Below are 17,368 nucleotides of genomic sequence, written 5' to 3'. Positions count from 1 at the left end.
TAGATATTACTGATCCATACATTTTAGTAGAACATAATTTGGTTAAATTTTTTTGAATTCAACCTTAAGATTTCGAGATCGTTGTATTTGTAGATCATACTATACATATAAAGGAGCAGAATTCTTTGTTGTGCTTTTGAAAGTATATATATATATATAATGATGTATATAGAATGTAATTCCAACTGAAAATGGATCCTGCCCAAAAAAAACAGAATACAAACGGGATTCGAATTGAGTTGGCACGGTAAACATGCACTCTGCAAAATTTGAACGAAGCGGGGAAAGTCGCAGTAATCGCCCGAAACCAAAATCTGCGAGATGGAAATCACTACTGCCTATCACTGCCACACAAAGCCTATATGCTAGATTTCTATAGGTTTTGATAGGGGTAGGTTTGTAATTTCACCCAAACATGATGTAACCGCCTCTCACCCGGATTCATACACGGTGGGCGCCAAAACAAAGTGTGTCCTCAGCTGAAATCGACTCCCTCCCTGATTCATATTCATACACGGTGGGCACCAAAAACAAACTCTCGTCGGCAAATATTCGGTGTATGCGAGATTTTCGTCCTATCCCCGACCGACTAGTGTTGCTGTGATGTAGTAGAAATTTGAAACAGGGGCTAAGTTTGTAAATTTCCTCGCATTTGAGACAAGCGCGCCCTGAATACATGGTTCCCCCCTTCCTCTCTACCTCCCTTTTCCCCATTCGTACTCTGTGGGCGCCAAAACACCCTCTCCACCCCACCCTCCTCCGTCCGCCGCCGTCCGCCACCCCATCCACCGCCGTCCTCCTCCACCATGCCGGAGCTGATACCCCGACGCCGCCGTCCATTACAAGAGATCGACCTCTCTCATCCACGGCTTCGGACCGGGATCCTTGCATCCCGTCCTCTCGCTTCATCCCCGCCGTCGTCCACCTTGCCGGCGCCGCTCCTATGACCGTCTCGTCCACCGCGCCCCGCCGCCACCGTCTACCCTCCTAGATCTGCTTCCATGCCGCCGACAGCCATCGCTACCGCAGCATCGTCAAATTCTCAGCAGATGCCTACACGGCGCCGCACCAGAGGCGGTACTCTTTCGTATCTGCTCAACTTATTTATCGCAGCAAGAAAATAGATCGCCACTGCTTTACTCTGATTTCTTGTCTTGGTTGCGAAGTTGCCTTTGTCCGGTTTGCACCTTCAGATCCGCCATGGCACGCTCAACACCATACTCGCAATGCTTATGGTTTTCCCCTTCTATATTCCACACTAGTTAAATCATAGTAGACTAAATTTCAAAATTGGGTTAGTCAATTTTTTCATAGCTCGCCGGAGTTTGCCGGTGCGATCGAAGGGGCTCGGGTGGTTGTGGGGCCTCGCCGAACGAAGAAAACTCGTCACAGGTGGGGGTTGGGGTGGGGGTGGGGGTGGGGGTGGCGGAGGAACACAGGCGGTGGGGGCCGGTGGTCCGGCCGGCAGCCCGTGTGGTGTTCTGTATGGGAAGAATCAGAGACGAGGAAGAAGAAGGGTTAGGAGACGTAGGATCTTCATCCAACCGCCTGAAATGGTCGAGAGACAGCTAGGAGTTGCATTCTTAATGCGCTCTGGTTCATCATGTGTGGGCACTGCGCAACCAACATTTTATTATCCAAAATCTGCTTGCTCTTCTTTACCATGTTCCTCTTCCGTTCTTCTTTAATATGTACTCTCTTCGTTCCTAAATACAAGTCTTTGTATAGATTCCACCATGGACTACATATGGAGCAAAATGAGTGAATCTACACTCTAAAATGTACCTCGATACATCTGTATGTGATCCATAGTGGAAATCTCTACCGAGACTTATATTTTGGAACGGAGGGAGTATGATAGTAGTATAGTATGTTCCTTGTACTGAAGATGAGCAAGGACATTTGTAGTGTAGAGGTCTATACGGTCGGTTGTGATGGACACTTTGAGCCTCTTTGATTCGTAGGATTTGTAGTGGCCTGCCCACTTGAATCCTATAATAATAGCAAGGAAATGCGGGGAGCTGTGTCGCCTTTGAGAGTTACATTGATATTAACAGTACCGCACCTTCACTTGAAGAGAGCTGGTATCCGAAGCCTTTCTAGCCGTACCGGCAATACTAGCACATATATTCCAGCAAGTTCCACTTTGCTGATTTTACTCTGATGCTTAAGGTTTTCCCGTTATATCTACACTATGATCTGTGTAGCTGCTTTGTGTCGCACTAGCAGCAGTCCACTCTTGAAGCTAAACACTGCAATGACTTACAAAATTGGCACCAAGGCATTGAGTGCCATTCTGGATGCAATGAAACTCATACTCTCCCCACCTGTTGATTCTTGTTTAGAATATCATCCTAATGACTATTCTAACCTCGAGGAGTCAAAGGCAGATGGCCTGTCCTGTTCACCCATCAAGGTGCCTGTTCTAATTTGGTAATGTTTTATTGATTGCGGGTATCTTGCATATGTTGTCTTGCATTTCTTCTACTTTGTTGCACCGCCATCTGCTTAGTTTACTCATCATATATGTCGAGATGCCATGCCCATCCATTATCAATACATATTCCATCTGTCATCATACCATGTTTTTCCACTCAAATGTTGTTCTTGTGCATTAGACATCAAAAAGGAAGAGGGTGATTGCCGAACCTGAAGGAGCACCAGCAAAGTCCCTGAATAACGTGGTGGTGTCGGAGAAATCAGACAACACCCCACTTATATTGGCTGTACAACCAGTGACACAAAACGTAGGACCGACTCCAGCAGACTGTACCCATACTTCCCTGGCCACACCACTAGCCCCACCACACAGGACCTGCAGTCCAGCAAAAGGTATACCGATTTCATTTGCCATAGCACCAGCTGTACCACAGAAAAATCCCACTCCAGCAAAAAGTACAGCAAGTCCACTGGCCGAAGACCTATCCCAACTGCAGAGACGGCCAATTCCTACAGATTGGAACCCCATTCCATTTATTCCCAGTTTAAAAGACAATGCTTTCAATGTTGTTAGGGACTACGTGCATATATTCCCATCATGGGAACATTATTGTGAAGACAAACACCATTTTCACATCTTCCTGTCCAACTTACGTGTAAGTGCTAGTATTCATGGCTATTATTTTCCTGTTTTCTGCTGATTGAACACATCAATGATTTACATTACATTGTTGTAACTAGGCGAGGGTCAATCTGGATAGTCATGACGAGCAAAGCTTGCTTGTGCTTTTCAAGGAAGCATTGCAGCAGTATCGGTGTTACCTGAGGAAATCACACTTTGATGGCAAGTCTATAAACGAATTCCTGGTGAAGTATCCTGTGCTAAATTTAGAAGACATTGAATGGAAAAACCTTGTTATGCACTGGTCTCGTTCCCAGGATGAGGTACTGTCTATGAAATCACATGACAATTTGAACTTCTACTTTTCCGCATGTGCCTTACGGATCTTTTTTGCAGGAAATCTACTCGAAGAAGAATTTCGGTTTGACAAGAACGACAGGATATCTCAAATATGCTGCCCGCTGCTTTGCTCTTGTTAGTACCTGTTGTCCTGTATCACTATACTTGCATACATACCTGGTTCATTATGTGACAGCAGTATGCATGATAGCTTGCTTATCAATTGTTCGCTCCAAATTATCTGATCTGTATGAATGGTTACATTAGTGTAGAATATATCCAATGCCAATGTTTTTTTAGCTCTGCATTGTTCTTGTAAGTACATGATGTCCTTTATCAGTGTACTTATAATGACAGGTAGTTGTTCATGTACCATCACTCTGCAGCTTATTTTCCTTTGCCCTCCATTTTCTACACATTAGATCTATATTTACTCTTACCATAAGGTTGGTACTGAAGAAGTTTAGCTGTGCATTGCTCTTGGCTGTACCTTTTTCCTGTACCGCTGCACTTACATTTATAGCTACTTGGTTATGTAGCATCACTCTTCATATTATCTTAAATATTCTCCATTTTTCGTATATTATCACATCTATATTTACTCTTAACAAAATGTAGAATAAAGGCAATGCTTTTGAAGAAGATTATGTGGTAAACTTCTTGAATTGCCCCCCCCCATCAGCATGGACAAGGCCTTTATAGAGCCTGTCTTCACCAATAATGTAAGTTTGTCCATCTCAAGCCTTCAAACTTTGTTGTACATATTTGGTTAGGCATGACTGCAACAGCTATTTATTTTTGGTGTTTGCATCAAATTGCTTGTTTAAAGTTTATTATATGTAGTTCATAAACAAAAGTCCGTCCTTTCTCAATTTAAGTTTTCAGTTGTACAACCAAGTTCCTTCTTCATACCATGTAAATTAAACTATACAGAGCAAGTGATCTTCTTTTGCACTGCATGTATGCTTCTGTTCTTCATTTGTAATCCAGTGGTGTGGTGAACCTACCCACTACAGCACAATGTCATATTCTGCAATGTCTTAACAATGAAAAATGTCATATCATTCTACTCTTATTTAAACCATCTCTTTATTTGCCAATCTGAAATGGTATAAATTGACAACACACTAACCATTGATACTTATGAGTTCTTGATCTGTAATCCAGTGGTGTCGTGAAGCTGCCAACTCCTTTACAGTGTCATTTCCTGCCATGTCTTGACCTGAAAAATACCATATTGTGTTAATGCAAATTTAAACTGTGTCACTTTATTCGTCAGTAAGAAATGTGATGAATTGTCAGCACTGATACTTTTATGTGCAAAACCTGTCATCTGTCTGCTTGTTTATCTTTCAGAGTGGGGAAGATATAAGTGTTGAACAAGCGCAGTCTCATCATCTTGCTCAGCTGCTTGCGCTACAGCTCCCCAACAGGGCTAACCTTTCTTGAACTCTATTGAAGTGCTGTCGGTTTTGTATATTATTTTATCGGTGTGTTTATTTGCACTGGTGGCGATCTTTGATGTACAGTGTATGTAATCTGCTGTCTGCTTGTGCTTTATTATCATAGTGGCGAACTTTGATGCCCAGTGGATGTAATATGTCGTAATTTCTTTATTGTATAGTATAGGTTTTTTCTTAATCACGATGCTGCAGTTATTTTACTGTATATATTTCCTGTCTTCGCAGTAAACCGGCCAAACCGTAAAATTACGGTACATAATCGGGCCGTCATGCAGTCACGATGTAGGTTGGGCCTGAAACGTGCCGATCAGCTCACGGGCCGGCAGCAGCCCGAAATGAACCCCGGCCCATTATTGTGCGAATCAAATCACGGGCTTTTAATAGGCCAAAAATTGTCTTGGTCCTTGTTTAGCCCAATCAGATATCGGCTGTGAGCAGGCCGGATGCAAACCGGGCCATAGTTAGGCCCAACTATATGACGGGCTTCTAACAGGCTGAAATTAATATAGGGCCGAAATGTTAAACGGGCACTTAACAGGCCAAAACTAATATCAGGCCAATTACTAAGTGGGCCTTTAACAAGTGGGCCCAAAAGCATAGTGTCCAGTTGATGGGCCGAATCTGATATGGGCCATAATTAGGCCCAAAACCTCTTAAAGGGCCGGACCTGATCTGGGCCGTAATTTGGCCCAGAACGTGGTAGGCTTTTAACGGGCCGGATCTCATATGGGCCACTATTAGGCCCGAAGCGTGGCAGGCCATTAATAGACCGTATCAAATATGGGCTGGCATTTGGCCCAAAACATGGCAGCCAGTTAACGGGCCGGCCTACTAGGGTCCTCAAAATCTTGTGGGCCTACAGCTGGGCCGGCCCATTAATGTCGGGAAATCTCGTGGGCCTTTAGCTGGGCAGGCCCATTATGATCCGCAAGAATTTTGTGGGCCTTTACCTGGGCCGGCCTATTATGGCACACAAAAATCTTGTGGGCCTATACCTGGGCCGGCCCATTATGGCCCGCGAAATCTTGTGGGCCTTTAGCTGGGCCAGCCCATTATGGTCTGCAAAATCTCGTGGGCCTTTAGCTGGGCCGGCCCATTATGGTCCGAAAAATCTTGTGGGCCTTTAGTTGGGCCGGCCCATTTAAACTTGTTGGGTCGTGCCACGTATCGACATATCATAGGCACCTTCTGTCCAGTGAGTGGATGACATCTGTCCCGACAATGAGACGACACGTGTTTCCTCTAGCCAATGATGATTTTACACGTGGAAAATCCCCATTCGTCGGGGCTGTTAACGGGTTATCGGATCCAAAACCCGACCCGATAGCTTAACGGCGTTCCGTTACGGTGGATGCCACGTGTCGGTCACCCTTGATGAAAGCACTTCTGTGACGCGCGATTTATCGTCATGGAAGTGGACACTTCCGTGATGATAATTTTGGTAATGTCATGGAACACTTCTACGACAGCACAGGTGTGACTATCTTGATTCTGTCATAAATTTGTCATGGATGTACATGCATGACGAAAAAAGCGACCTACTGTGACAAACACGTATCATCACGGAAGTGAATTTTTTTGGTAGTGTCTATAGGCCCATCTAAAACTCTATCTCTCCCCCTCGTTCTCTCTCCATCTCACACGCGCACACACACAATCTCATGCCCAGCTAGCCAAGTATGATGGTCTCTCACTCAATTGTAGGCACACGCAGTCCCCCCTATATGTATATGACTAGCTAATCTTAGTCTCCATATAAAACATGTGCATGGTCTATCTCGATTTCTCTCGGGGCATCTTTCTATCACGCACGCACTCCCTCGATCTCCCACCCATATAGTCCCCTCACGATCTCGATGGGATCTCTCTATCACAAACACACCCTCTCTCCCTCCCCATGCGTCCATGCCATCCATGTGTCCCTCTCGACCTTTGTTCCTTGTTGGCCAGACCTCTATTGGACATGTGCTACAGGGGTGTCTCTCTCCGTTGCAAACAATCACACACTAGCTATCTTCGTCTATCTCCTCGCCTCGCTTTTCCATCTCGGAGATGCATGCGTGATATGTTCGCATAAGAAACGAAAAAACACACTCTCTCTCTAATTTATTGTTTGTTGTCACTTTCTCTTTCACGCACATACTCTTTTTGCACACTTACTCATTCTCCTGCACACGCACTTGGTCTGTCTCAACTGAGGCACTCTCCTCGGTCCATAGCATATAGATTTATTGAAAATTCAAACATCACAAAGTTTGACCATGTACGTGGAGAAAAAGAATTACATCTAGTACGGCAAACATATACCATTAGATTCACCATGAGATGTAGTTTTGTATGATGTATCTTTGGTATTGTAGATATAAATAACATTTGTGTAAACCTGATCAAAGTTTCCAAAGTTTGACTTCTAAAAAATTTACATGCACAGCATTATCGAGCGGATGGAATATCTCTTTCCCCCTCTCAGCTATCTGACGCACCACTCAACCTTATCGGGGCTCCTCAATCTCTCTCAAACATTATTAGTCAGTTTGGTTCGTGACCTGACCCTCATGCCTTGATGGCCGGTACTGCCTGCTGTGGACATGAGATGTAAAATATTTCTGCCTGGCCAGGCTTGTGTGGTGCTGAAGCGTTTGGTTCATGCCTGGGCCAGGCAAAGCATCAACGTCCCATCAATCAATCCATGCATCAATTATTTAATGCTAATATCCATCCACATTGTTGTTAGCCTCGTGGCCACACAACCACGCACGGCCAGGCGTTCGAAATCGGTCGCCTGGGCCAGGCTACTTGCAGTGTCTGGAGTTCAGCCAGGCTAATTAAAGTGCAAGGGATCCCAGGCCGGGCGGGCTTTCTTTTTCACAGGGTAGCAACCAAACAAGCATGCATGAAATCCAGCCACAACCCCAGGCCAGGCAAAAGATGCTCAGGACGCAAGCCAAACTGGCCTTATATCTCCCTAGTTCACACATACACATGTCTCGCTCGCGCTATACATATAGACCCATCCAACACTCTCCGCCCTTGTTCTCTCTCTATGTGACACGCACCCCCCTAAGTACCATAATCCCTCACTCCATCATAGGCGCAAGCACTCCCCCCCCCTCCTAAGTATGATTATCTCTTACTAGCCATCAGGAACACACGTATTGTCTCCTTCCATCCATACGTCTATCTCGATATCTCTCGGGGCATCTTCTATCGCGCACACACCTTGTCACTCGATCTCCCACCCATGTAGTCCCATCACGATCTCCAGAGGATCTCTCTATGACAAACATACACTCTCTCCTCCCCATGTCTGCATTTTCTCCGTACGTCTCTCTCGACCTCTCTCCCTTGTTTGTCAGACCCCTCTTGGCCACGTGCTAGGGGTCTTGCTCTCTCGGTTCCAAACAACCACACACTATCTCCTCAACTTGCCTCCATTGTCGAAGATGCATGTGTGATATGTTTGCATAAGACACGCACGCTTTTTCTCTACTTTTATCGTGTGTTGTCCATGTCTCTTTCACACACGCACACACACTTTTTCACTCTCTCTCTCTCTAGTTAGGGACTCTGTCATGTTCATAAGCATATGGATGTTTTGAAAAGTCAAACTTAGAAAAGTTTGACCAGGTATATGTGGAGAAAAACATTTACCTCTGGAACGATCATTAGATTCATCACAACATGTACTTACTTCATACTATCATTTATCTTATTGTAGATATAAGTAATTTCTTTATGAACATGGTCAAAGTTTCAAAAGTTTGACTTAAAAAATGTTGGAACTACATTACCGAACGGAGGGAGTAGCTCTTTCTCTCTCTCTTCTATCTCTCATGGGCCTCCCCTCTCACTCGAACTCTCTATACCGACGGATTGTACGCTCACTGTGTTAGTGTATAGTTCCGTATATTGTTTAGTTGACCGGTCAACCAATCCACATGCTGCCTTGTCAGCTCGTGTTCTGTATCTTCGTGTGCTGGCCCATGTGGCAGTGGGTGAAAATAAGTAAACTAGAGGCCCATCTGACACGCGGTGAAGTAAACAAAGTTGAAACCACTCGGGGTAGCACCCCGCACGCTAGTAAATTGAGGGCGCATTGAGGACAAACTTCTTGCGCGCGAAGGACGCACTCGCGCACAATTCACCACTGCGCGGCGGCATGCACAGAAGGACGCACTCGCGCACACCCAGCACACAACACACACCAGCACACGTGTACACCAGCGTCGCTGCCGGTTGAGATGGACGGCGAGGCAGCCAACAAGCGGAGGCGGCTCGAGCCAAAACCGCATCCGGCGAGCCTGGACTTCATCAGCAGCCTCCCCAATGACATGCTGCTCGTCATCATCGGCCTCCTCCCCACAAAATCTGTCGTGCAGACCGCCCTGCTCTCCCGGCGGTGGCGCCCCTTTTGGCGCCGCGTCCCCCTCAACCTCACCATCGACAGCTGCCTCTGCGACGGGGATTGCAAACGCATGGCCGCAGTCTCCAAGATCCTTTCATCGCACCCTGGGCCAGCCAAACGCCTTGACATCCGCATGTTTAGTACCAACTACAAGGTCCAACCCAAGTTTGACGAGTGGTTCTTATCCCCCGCCCTAGATCAGCTCGTGGAGCTCAGCTTTGAAGCTGGACGATGTCGCTCTCTGCCGCCATCCGTGCTCCGCCTCACGCCAACGCTGCGTCGCGCCAGCTTCAGCTCCTGCTATCTTCCCCAGATTAATGCCACCCCCGCCCTTCTTCTCCCTCAACTCAAGCAGCTCGACCTCTTCGACGTTGTCATCTCGAAGAAGGCTATGGAGCACCTGCTCCGCAGCTGTACTGTGCTCGAGTACCTTCGTCTTGAGCATATCCACGGGTTCATTAGCCTCCACATCGCCTCGACGAATCTCCAATGGATTTATGTGTCTTGCTGGCCCCGCAACAAGACATCAATTGGGAAGAGATCACTCCAGCTGTTCCACGTTATGGTCATTGAGAATGCGCCTTTCCTTGAGAGATTGCTTGTATCATGTCAGGACCCTAATTCCAAGTCACATCGATCTAGCCGGTAACACCTCATATCACATTGTGGCCTCACGCACGGTATTCCCATGGGTGTCGCCTTACCATGGCCTGGGACCATTTGCGCCTTTTGGCTCACGTATATGATAGTGTCGCTAGCATCCATATGACAGAGAACCCGGGCCGACATGGCTAGTCATGAACCCAAAGCGGCACAGACCTATGGAGACAGGCATACATCAATCACATCGAGCATGTCGGTCGACAATGTGTGAATCCGGGCTGTAGCACTGCGCTAACAGGACTCCAGGGAACCCGGGCTGTAGCAGGATAGGCAAGACTCCAGATGTCACCGCGTGACATTTCCCCGAAGGGACAGACATAGGAACGAAGTGAAACACATGCCGGCCAATCAAGTGTCCTGAGCAGTAGTGCTGGGCTAGCAGGACTCCGGTGAACCGGGCTGTAGCGGACTACTATGGCTCAAGGAGCACTACACTACATTTCCCCATAAGAGAGGCTGCCAAGGATAAACAACTAGATTGTCGGATCCCACACATACCAAGCATTTCAATCATACACACAATATGCTCGATATGTGCAAATACAACATGGCATCACAACAAAACTCTACAACTCAAGTACTTTATTTAAAGGCTCCAGAGAGCCATACATAACATGTTCATATAGGTAGGGGTCACATGACCCGACACTCAAGTCATACAAGCATACAAGCACATGCGGAAGCAAATAGTCTGAGTACAGACACTAGAAAGAAAGAAGGCTTGTCGAAGCCTGTCTAGCTACAAGGGCCCTCCATGGCCAGGATCACCACCTGGGTGGCAAGTTACTCATCGACATCGAGGTCTACATAACACCCATCGGAGGGGGCGGTGTTGTCATCTGAAAATAGTAATTAAAGCAAACATGAGTACAAAGGTAATCAGCAAGTCTTACAACAGAACCTACTATACATGCTCATTCTCAAGAAGGTGGTGGAGTTATTGCAGCAAGCCAACTTTGACTCTTGGCTAAGCTATCCCACAAGACACCACTAGTAAAATAGTTTTCGCACACGAATCCACTAATCACCAACACAATACTCCACCGGGGATCCTCCCTCGTCATCCTATGAGAGGGCCATCCTCGGTACTCACACTTATCTTGAGTCTTTTAGTAGTAACCATTAACTTGTCTATGAACTGTATAGGCAACCAAGTAGTCCTTGACCGCGGACGCGGCTATTCGAATAGATGATGTTAACCCTGCAGGGGTGTACTTCTTCATACACGCTCTCACCACTTACCGTCGTTTACACGACATGTACTCGGCAACCTTCAAGCGGAAGCCCAACGAGGGTGTCGGCCACGGCCTACCTAAACACTCAAGTCTCTAGTCCAGGTTTATCGCCTATCCAGGTTCCATCCGCAGGGAGTCCGGGTGAGGTTTCCACATACGGCTCCGAACAATGTGAACAGGGTTCCCGAGACACCAAACGGGTGACTCGGTACACCGTGCCACAGTGTATCTACCGCATCATAGCCCACCCCTAGGGTCAGCGCTACGCACGGCCGCCAACACATAACCTACAAACACCAGAAACTAATTGCAACTCCTGGACAGAGTACTAGGGTGATTAAGAAGCCGAGAGGGTCAATTAAGGATCCCAATGCATGGTAGTAGCTAATTCTTAAATCACACATACAGATCTCAGTTCTTAGGGACGGCCTCAATGAAACAACCCACCATGTACTCCTACATGGCCTCTCATCGATACCTTTACCAAATCATGTTCAACATATCCCTCACATTACCGACATAATCATTTCACTCTAGCCCATCACCCAGATGAACCAGACCTGACACAACTCTAAGCATAGCAGGCATAGCAAGGTAGGAAACACATACATGGCTCAATCAACTCCTACACATGCTAGTGGGTTTCATCTAGTTACTGTGGCAATGACAGGTCATGGAGAGGATAAGGGTTCAACTACCGTAGCACACAGCAGTTTGAAACGTTGTTGTCTTAATGCAGTAAGTGAGAGCAGAAGCGAGAACATGGGATTGTATCGATATGATCAATGGGGCTGCTTGCCTGATGGAGTAGTAGTAGGGTACTGCCCTTCAGTTGGATACACGGAGATATCCTCGGAGGCAGAACCTACCACGAAAGACACCACAGAATATAATCAACACATGGCAATATGCAACAATATCATGCATGCTATGCCATGGCAAAATGAGGTGTCCTGCCTAATGCAATGTGAAACAAGTTGAAATGGGTCCATTTGAATCAAAGATTCAAATGGAAGCTTAATTTCTTATGCATTATAAGTGTATTAGCTTGTTTCACCTAAAAAGCAAGGTTAAAGTGTTTTGTCATGCATGAAACCATTACAGATGGAAAGATTGAATTTTTCTGATCATTTTTCATATATATTTTGTTTGATTTGGAGCTATGGTTGATTTTCTATGATTTTTAGAAGTTTTGGTTATTTTCTGGAATTTCCTATATAAAAATAAATCCAGAAAATAAATAGCTGCGTCAGCACTGCATCACTGTGACGTCAGCGGGTCAAAGGTGCCAGCCCAGGTCAAACCTGACGGCTGGGAGCCACACGTCAGTGAAACAACTAATTAACAGGGTTAAGTTAATACTAACTAAACTGTCAGTGGGGCCTGGGCCCGCATGTCAGTGACCTATTGGGTTAAATAAAAGTTAATTAGTGCTAAGCTAAAATTAGCAGGGCTCTGGGCCCACCTATCATTGACCCAGGGGAGTTAAACCCCAGGTCAAACGAGGTCAACTCGCTGGCGGTTTGACGCCAGCGATGACAGACGCGGCGGAGGGCTTCGGAAAACGCCCACAGGCGACCATTTGCACGGCGGAGAGGCTCTACGTGACGAGGAGACTCGTCCACGTCTAGTGGTGGTGGTGTTTGGGCTCGGGGTGGTCGGAAAAGATGCCGGCGACGACGTTGGCGGCTGCCGAAGCTCAGACGAGTTCGGGGTCGTCGCTAGGAGGCACGGCAGGAGATGCGGAGCGGTGCTGCGGCTCCTGGGGACATGGTGAGTGCGGTGACGCGCTCGGTTTCGAGCTTACGCATCTGTGGCCACGACGGCGACGGAGCCGAGCTCTCGGCCGTGATGGCCAACGGGGTTAGGGGGCAGCTCGAGCGACGTGGCTAGGGGGGGAAGAAAGAGGAGCTCACGGCGAGTGCAGCGGTGGCCTTGGAGAGCTCGGGGAGGCAGCGAGTCGAGCGTGGGGTCACCGGCGATCTCGGAGCCCGAAGGTTGAAGAAGAGGCCGAGGAAGGCGTTGGAGGGCTTCCGGCGTTGCGTAGCTCAGTGAGGAGGTCGAGGGAGATGCGGCGGAGCTCGTGGACACAGTACGGCGGCGCAGAGACGACAGTGGCTATGGCTACGGCGGTGAGACGGCGGTGGCTGCGTCAGCCATGGTGTCAGGGGAGCGAGGAAGAGAGCAGGGGGAAGTGTGAGGTGTCCAGGGGGTCGGGGGCGCGATGTGGAGGTCGTATCGCCCGTCCAGCGACGAAGCGGCAAGCAGGAGGTGGTGCACGGCGGTGCGCGCGCGTCGGGCACGCGCCCGTCGTCCTTCTGTCCCAAGGAAGGGGACGACTGGCACGGCCAGATGGACTGGACCGTGCTGGGCCGGGCACTTGGGCTACAGGCGCGCCAGGTAAGAAGGCCCAGGTGGGTTTCTCTCTCTTTGTTTTTCTATTTTTATTTATTTTCTATTATTTCTGTAACTTTAGGGCTTTATTAAAAATGCCAGGGCATTTCCAAAAATCATAAAATTAATCATGGCTACTGCTTAGAATATATCCAACAGTAAACATTTTAGTTTATGATTATTTGAGCATTCAAAATATTTTATAGCATTTAAATGCCCAAATGCAAATACTATATGAGTTAATCCAATGACCTTATGATGTCCTAGAAAAATGTTCACCATTTTTGTCAAAGGTTTTAACCCAAAACAAAAAGGGTGGACTTTTTAGAAGGGCATTTCAGGTTCATTGAAAAAGTTTTCAGTAAACCCTAGTTGTTCCAGGGGGCTGGGGGTTCTATCATCCCCATTTCATTTTTCTGGGAAATTTAAACATGATGCAATCACTCTAATGCATGAACTAGCTAGGGTGTGACAACTCACCCCCACTCAAAAGAATCTCGTCCCGAGATTTAGGATCTGTTGGGAAGAAAGTGGGGTCCTCGAGTCGAAGACGATCCTCCCTTTCCCAAGTGGCTTCCTTTTTGGAATGGTGTGACCATTGAACCTTGAGAAACTTGATGTTATGGCGTCGAGTGGTACGCTCGGCTTGATCAAGGATACGAACGGGATATTCCCTATATGAGAGGTTATCTTGTAGATCAAGCGTTTTGTGGTCCACTCCACGGATAGGATCCGCGAAGCAACGCCTGAGTTGAGAAACGTGGAAGATATCGTGAACTCTGGAAAAATGCGGAGGTAGTTCCAATTGGTAGGCAACTTCTCCGCGTTTGGCAAGAATGCGAAAGGGTCCAATGTAACGAGGAGCCAATTTGCCTTTAATACCGAAACGATGGGTTCCCTTTAACGGAGTAACCCGAAGGTAAGCCTTCTCGCCGACTTCATAAGTCATGAGCTTATGTTTACGATCATATTGTGTCTTTTGACGAGATTGGGCTGTTTTCAATTTCTCACGAATAACGCGAACCTGCTCTTCTGCTTCCTGAATCATATCCGGGCCAAAGAGTTGTCTTTCCCCGGTTTCTGACCAGTTAAGAGGCGTTCGACATTTTCGTCCATAGAGAACTTCGAAAGGAGCTTTGCCCAAGCTAGCTTGATAACTATTGTTATAAGCAAACTCCGCGAATGGAAGGCATTTCTCCTAATCCATTCCGAAGGAGATGACAGAAGCTCGGAGCATATCTTCTAGAATTTGACTTACTCGCTCTACTTGACCACTTGATTGGGGTGGAAGGTGGTGCTAAAAGAGAGACGAGTTCCCATAGCATTTTGGAAACTTTCCCAAAATTGAGAGGTGAAGAGACTCCCATGGTCCGAGTTAATTTCCAATGGGACACCATGAAGAGACACTATTCGAGAGACGTATACGTCAGCTAGCTGGCTAGCGGTGATACTCTCACAAACAGGTAGGAAATGGGCTACTTTGGAAAGACGATCGATCACGACGAAGATAGCATTATTCCCTCTCTTGGTCCTGGGAAACCCAGTAATGAAATCCATACTGATTTTATCCCATTTCCACTCAGGAATAGCCAAAGGTTGAAGGGTGCCAGCAGGCCGTTGATGCTCTGCTTTAACACGACGACAGACGTCGCAACTAGCAATGTATTGAGCAATTTCTCTCTTCATCCTGGTCCACCAAAACCTCTGGCGTAGGTCTTGATACATTTTAGTACTACCGGGATGAATGGTGAGAGGGGATTCATGAGCTACCTTAAGAATCAACTGACGTAGATGTTGTTTCTTGGGAACCACCAACCGGTTCTCGAAGTATATAACACCTCGCTCATCCATGGAAAAACATTTAGCAACTCCGCTAGCGATGTTTTCCTTGATCCGAGATATCCCCTTGTCATACCGTTGGGAGGTTATGATCTGATCCGTAAGGTTAGGCTTCGCCACCAGGGTGGATAGGAATCCTCGAGGAACTGTGTGAAGGTTAAGCTTACGAAATTCCTCATGGAGAAGTGGTTGACTTTGTTGTAACATCAGGTTGTTACAATAGGATTTACGACTTAGCGCATCAGCCATGACATTGGCTTTGCCCGGGGTGTAAGTTATTCCTAAGTCGTAATCCGAGATCAACTCGACCCAACGTCTTTGCCTGAGATTCAAATCCGATTGGGTGAAGATATATTTCAAACTTTGGTGATCGGTGAAGATCTCGCAACGATTACCGAGAAGGTAATGTCGCCAAGTTTTGAGTGCATGGACTACAGCTGCAAGCTCTAGATCATGTGTGGGATAGTTTTCCTCATGGGGGTGTAATTGCCGTGAAGCATAGGCAATTACCTGACGATCTTGCATGAGTATGCAACCTAGTCCTTGTCTCGAGGCGTCGCAATAGATAATAAAGTCCTTGGAGAAATCTGGTGGTACTAGTACGGGAGCAGATGCCAGGCGTCTTTTCAGTTCCTGAAAGCTGAACTCGCACTGTGGGGTCCACTCGAACTTTTTATCTTTCTTGAGGAGTTCAGTTAGGGGTTTAGCAACCTTGGAGAAATTCTTGACGAAGCGGCGGCAATAGCTCGCTAAGCCAAGGAAGCTCCGAACTTGCTTGACCGTTTCAGGTGGAGTCCAATCAAGGACGGCTTGAACTCGCTCGGGATTGACAGCAATACCCTTACCAGAGATTACATGGCCTAGATAGGTCACTTGTGGCAACCAAAATTCACACTTGGAGAATTTGGCATAAAGACGATGCTCTCGAAGTTTCGTCAATACTAGCCTTAGATGTTCGGCATGTTCCTCCACACTCTTGGAGTAGATGAGTATATCATCGAGGTATACTACGACGAATTTATCCAAATACTCCATGAAGACCGAGTTCATTAATCGAGAGAAGGTGGCTGGGGCATTGGTTAAACCGAAGGACATAACGGTGTATTCGTATTGGCCATAACGAGTAACAAAGGCCGTTTTGGGAATGTCCCTGTTTCTGATTTTGATTTGATGGTAGCCCAACCTCAAATCCATCTTGGAAAAGACTGAGGATCCAGCGAGCTGATCATACAGATCGTTGATCCTGGGAAGCGGATACTTGTTCTTGATAGTGACCAAGTTGACAGGTCGGCAATCTACAACCATCTGATCCGTTCCATCCTTCTTCTTGACAAAGAGGACAGGGCAAGCCCAAGGGGAGGAACTAGGACGGATGAAACCCTTTTTCAAGGACTCATCGAGTTGGTTCTTAAGCTCGGCTAGTTCTAAGGGTGCCATCTTATAGGGTCTTCTAGAAATTGGAACGGTTCCTCGGACAAGGTCTATCACAAACTCGACATCCCTGTCAGGTGGAACACCTGGCAATTCTTCTGGAAATACATCCGGAAAATCTCGGACTACCGGAATATCGTCAATGTCTGGAAGGGGGTGGCATTTAGGGAGTAAAGCTGGCGCTTGGCCACTCGGGTTAAGACATTGACTGTCTTGCCCGATGGGTGAGTAAGCTGAACGGTTCTAGTGGCACAATAAATCTTAGCATAATGAGCTGACATCCAGTCCATACCCAAGATGATGTTTATGTCCGAGGACTTGAGAGCTATTAAGGATGCAAGGAAGACGAGTCTATCGACAAGAATTTCATTCCCATGGCTTACTCTAGAAGTTTGCCATTTGGAACCCGGAGTTTGAATTACCATGGAAGTGGGCATGTCACAGAATGTCGTGTTATGCCATCGAGCATAGTTCTCAGATATGAATGAATGAGATGCTCCAGTATCGAAAAGAACAGATGCCGGATGGCAATTAACAA

This window comes from Triticum urartu, chromosome 2 (assembly GCF_003073215.2).
Source record: "Triticum urartu cultivar G1812 chromosome 2, Tu2.1, whole genome shotgun sequence".
Taxonomy (NCBI): Eukaryota; Viridiplantae; Streptophyta; class Magnoliopsida; order Poales; family Poaceae; genus Triticum; species Triticum urartu.
This window is presented reverse-complemented; position numbering follows the sequence as displayed.